Source organism: Sus scrofa, chromosome 14 (assembly GCF_054392235.1).
Source record: "Sus scrofa isolate SSC_HxYL_T2T_F1_AM1 chromosome 14, Sscrofa_HxYL_maternal_Yorkshire_Landrace_v2.0, whole genome shotgun sequence".
Taxonomy (NCBI): Eukaryota; Metazoa; Chordata; class Mammalia; order Artiodactyla; family Suidae; genus Sus; species Sus scrofa.
In genome coordinates this window covers 15,129,078-15,134,584 of record NC_139396.1, presented here as the reverse complement: position 1 = coordinate 15,134,584, position 5,507 = coordinate 15,129,078, and positions in this window count along the sequence as shown.

Sequence of the window (5,507 nt, the reverse complement as noted above, 5' to 3'; positions counted from 1 at the left end):
GGTCCCATCTGCATCCCTTAGAAAACAAAACAGAGACAAATGAAAAACAGTTCTCTGACTCTTATTTTCATGTTGGGAATTAATGTCACCTTATCACTCTCCTAATGATATGAATGAGTAGTCATGTTTTGTGTGGTGAGAAGAGAGGACAATTAGGAAACTTGCCAAGGGAGATAAGGGGTGGAAACCTAATAGGACTGCAACCAAATCTCTTGGGAGGTGAAATTCATTCTCTGCTGTAGCACCACTACAATTCCTACTGATGTTAGGGTGTCGGGGAAGGCAAGAGAGGTTTATAAGGAGTGTCCCACATTGAGAAAAAGACTTGGGAAGATGCTTCAGAAGCTTCTTAGCCCTTGCAAAGAAAAATGGACTCAAAAGAGAGTGAGAAGCTGAGGTGAGAGGATTTCAAGCAATATCATGGTGAGCTTTCTATCAAGTACCTCTTGATGGGGGATTGAAAAAATAAACAATTTGGAAATATTTCTCTGTATTTGAGCTCTTATAATGAAAATTTTAAATGTTTTTCAACCAATAACTTCATATGAGAGGATTGGTGAGGCAAGCATTGTACCCAGGCTCTCAAGAAGGGCAGGCTTCTTGTTGTCTCCTCCCCTTTTTCAGCCATTCAACTGATTATTTATAAGATCCTCACTCATAGCTCTGATATAGTATTTGAATGCATCTTCTCAGGGACCCTGATAGAAAATCACATTGTGGAAAAGTGACATTCCCAATTCTGCAATCAATTTTTGTTTACTACCTCAAAACCCTACATCCTAGAGGCAGAGATAATCAAATTAGCTGAAATGTAATTAGGGAAAACCAGTCATGCATGTGGGTGTCTCAATGTCTTTTGGACCCTTATCTCTGATTATTCCTGCAGAGAGCTTCAGGACAGGCACTGACAGCTGAGGAGAAACATCTCTGGAAATGGATCACAAGCATCAGAAGACAGGTAATCTCCCACTTCCTGATGGAAATTTAAAGGCACTGAGAGATTCCAGGTTTGTGTCTTGTGGACGTTTCAAGTCTGTGCCCTTGGGAGCTCTGGGTGTTGTTAGATGTAAGGGCTCATGAGAGGTATCCTGTTGATGAAGAAATGCTCCAACGTTGCAGCTAACCGGAGAACGGTCCTGATGGTTCACATTTCTTTGCAAAGTATGACAATGTCAGGTCAGTAAGTTGAATCTGCTCCTATTTGTTGGTTGGTTGATTGCCAACGGAAATTCTGTGATGTAGTCAAAGAAGTAGGGAGGGAGAGTACAATTGTTCCCAAAGTACCTGCTGTGGTATAATTGGCCAAGATTGTCAAGTTTACTTCACAAGGATAACCAAAACCTTACAAAGGAAACACCTATGAATCAACCTTTATTGAAAAACTTCCATGCATTAACTAACTACACTGAGAGCAAAACATTCGAGTAGAATAAATGCATTTGGAAAAGCTCTAGGCATGGAAACAGGAGAAAGTTCTCTCAGAGTGTTTTCCATGTCTACAATTCATTGCTAGAAATTCTTTTTAATGGAACCCTAAGGCTTGCTAGGTAAAAGGACCTAATATTTCTAGAAAAAACAGTAAGCAAAACTAAGGAACTGCAGCCCAAAGGGCAGAATGCCCTTGGCCCAAATTGAGGATACTGTGCTTAGGCTGGAGCTCTCCAAACTCTTTCATGGGGATCATATCTAAATGGACGGTTTTCAAGTTTGCAATTTGAATGTGGGAGATCATCTCACAAGAGACAGGTTGAAGAGGAGAAGGTCAGAAAGATCGCAATGAGAAGACATATCAAAAAAACTCCCCAGAGGATGCCAATTCTCCATTATATTCCTCTCTTGAAAGAATTCCTGGGCTAGGTATTCACACATCCCATGCCAGCAAGCATGCACATGTCCGCTAGTGGCTAGGGCTGTCAGGTGCAGGGACTACCCTCCACCAACCGCTCCTAGCATCTGTTGAGGCGGGTCTGATTGGGAATCCAGTAGCACATGCATGAGGGCAGAGGGTGGTTTCCCAACGGGTGGCCCGCCTGGGGGTGGGGCCTGTCATGGTGGCCTTTCTGCTTAATTCTGTGAAGGCCCTGGTAAGGCATATGGGGACTTTTCACGTGTTGGGTGTGAGCCCTCAGCACTCTTTTACACTCTGTAGGATATCTGGGCCCTCCTCTGTGTGGGTTCATGCCGGCATGGAGTTAAGGTCCGGAGCAGTGTTTCACCACAGTTTATTGGCAGCACTGTGGGTCGGGCTGCATGAAGACTTGAGTGATTGCAGGGCCTCCAGAGGCAGGTGCATAAAGTTTGTGGGCCATTCAAATGTGTGCCAATCCAGCATGCAGTTCTCAAGAGTAGGAAAGCTAGACAGAAACATTTCCAATTGGAAAACCCTCATGCACTTCCCAGGAAGTAGCGCAGGTCACTGGAAAATCAGTGAAGAGCCAAGGTACATGATCATAGTTTCATTGGTGTCTCCTTCAGAACATAAAAATTACTGTCAATGCTCATATTCAAAAGGCATGCTTGGGTCCATGGTGGGGACAACTTTCCTGAATGTAGTGCTCACCATCTCTTTGTAGTCTGATGTAAATCATGAATGATGCACAAGCCTAGATGGGGTTCAGACATATTTAATAGGTTGTTGGGAGTCTGGTGGGTGGTCAGATATCTGGGTTGGTTAGGTCTATGGATATGTGTGTATAAGGGGAGTTCATGCCTGTGTTTTGGTGAACGTTTTTAAGGGTGAGTGTTATATTTGAAGGGTTTTGAGATGTAACAGAGGCACACTCAAGGAGTTGGTGTTTAGGTGTTTGTAAGTTGGTGTTCAGGGGAATATTTGGCACGTGGTGTTTTCACCCATGAGTTTTGGGATTGTGTGTCTAATGGTGGACTTGGATTATCTGCCTATGCATAAGGGCCATGTTTGGTCATTACGGGGGTCTGTTCGTTTGGGTGTACAATCCATTTCTGTTGTATATGTGGGGAATGTAGTGAAACTCTGTGGCCGGGACTTCAACCCAGCCAAAATTGAGAGTGGGACTTGAATCAACCTGCACGGTAGCTTGGCACTTGAACCCAGGATCCCAGGTTAGGAGTGGACTGGAACACAATGATTATTTTTTTTCCTTTTTTTGGTTTTATCTGCCACATGTGGAGGTTCCCAGGCCCAGGATTGAATGCCACAGCAGCGATCTGGATGGCTGCAGTGACAAAGTTGGATCCTTAACCTTCTGTGCCACAAAAGAATGACTCAAACTCCTCAAAACCACTGTCTTCTAAGGAAAAACCTCTCTCCCAGTGTCAGGACTCATGATGCTCAGGCTTTTCTGACTCATTGCGGAATGAATTCAGCTTGAGACAAAGCAGCAGGCAATGAGCGAGTTTTTTAGCATAAGACACTTGTGAGAGAGAGAGAAGTAGGCTGGCAAGGGAGCAGAGCAGCCCCAAGAACCAAGAGAGCTCCATTTCTATAATCCAAGGAAAAGAGGAGAAGGGAGAAGTCTGCCTTCTTCCTCATTTGGGGGCAGATGTCAAGGCTTACATCTTTTGTCCCTCACTTTGCCCCTACATGGCTTACCCAGGTCAGTCAACAATGCTATTGAAGTCCTGTGTGTATTACCAGGAGTGTGGTAACATGTACAATATGGCAATTCATCTCAGGTTTCCAGCTAATGTCCCCATTTACCTAGTTTTGTCCCCTGTCATCTATATTTCTGTCGTGGGTATGTGAAAAAATGCTGCTTTTCAAGGACTACTAACTCCATGATTCATGCAACAGGATTTACTCTTCCTATGTGTTGTCCTATGTTTTAAGTATGGGGGTTTGTGGCTTCAGCATGTCTGACACATACAGGCCCCTGGTCTTCCTTCAAGTTAGTGTAGATCATAGCTGGGTTCCATTCCTTGAGTGCTCCTCAGCTTACACCAGTTCCCCAAACTCTGCTAAACCTTGTCTTTCACCCCCAGTGGGACTTTTCATGTATTTTAAGTGTCCGAATCTATCCTTATCTTTAGGATGATTATTTGTGTATTTGTAGCATGTTGTATGCTTCTTGGCTTTTCTGTGTAGCAGTTTTTCAGGAGCTGTGTGTGTGTCTTTTGATGTGTTTAGGGCAAGTCTGAAACTTTTATGAGACTGGTGAATATTCCATAGGTGGCTGTCCTGTGTTTCTGTGCTTCTGTATTTGCATGAAGGCTGGGGGGGGAGTGTGATTTTATGTATATGCAGAGCATGTATTATATGTGTATTTGGAACCAAATGCATAGAGGTTATATGTTGCCATATTTGTAGTGTCCTGGGTAATTGTGGGTATATTTGGGGCTTGTGGAGAGGAGTTGTTTGTATGAGTTTGTGTGTGTATTCAAGGGGCATGGTCATTTGGTAGCATATTTGCTGGGGCTATGCACTTGTATTTTTCAGTAGGGATATTTTAGGCCTAAATATTTGGGGAAGTGCACATGTGTGTTTCTTTGTTATTTATTATTTATTTATTCATTTATTTTTTTTCCGCTGTACAGCATGGTGACCAAGTTACACATACATGTATGCACAGGTTTTCATCGCATTGTTGTGTGGCAGTGTAAGTATCTAGACAGAATTCTTAATGCCACACAGCAGGATCTCATTGTACATCCATTCCAAGATCAATAGTTTGCACCTGTTAACCCCAAGCTCCCAATCCCTCCCACTCCCTCCCTCTCTCCCCGGGCAGCCACAAGTCCATTCTCCAAGTCTATTATTTTCTCTTCTGTGGAAATGTTCATTTGTGCTGTATATTAGATTCTTGTTATAAGTGATGTCCTATGGTCTTTGTGTTTCTCTTTCTGACTTATTTCCCTGAGGATGAGTGTCTCTAGTTCCATTCATGGTGACACAAATGGCCTCATGTCCTTTTTTATGGTTGAGTAGGATTCCATTGTGTATGTATACCACATCTTCCCAATCCAATCATCTGTTGATGGACATTTGGGTTGGTTCCCATGTCTTGGCTATTGTGAATAGAGCTGTAATGACCATGCAGGTGCATGTGTCTTTTTCAAGGAAAGTTTTGTCCGGATGTATCCCAAGAGTGGGATTGCATGGTTATAGGGTAGTTCTAGGTATAGATGTCTAAGGTACCTCCATGTGGTTTTCCATAGTGGCTGTACCAGCTTACATTCCCACCAACAGGGCAGGAGGGTTCCCTTTTCTCCACAGCCCCTCCAGCACTTGTGATTTGTGGACTGATGAATGATGGCCGTTGTGACTGGTGTGAGGTGGAATCTCATGGTCGTTTCGGTTTGCACTTCTCTAATAATCAGGGATGTTGAGCATTGCTTCAGGTGCTTGTTGACCATCTGTGTATCTTCCTTGGAGAAATGTCTCTTCAGGTCTTTTGCCCATTGTTCATTGGGTGGTTGGCTTTTCTGCTGTTGAGTTGCATATGTTGCTTGTATATCCTAGAGATGAAGCGCTTGTCCATGGCATTGTTTGAAACTATTTTCTCCCATTGTGAAAGTTGCCTTTGTGTTTT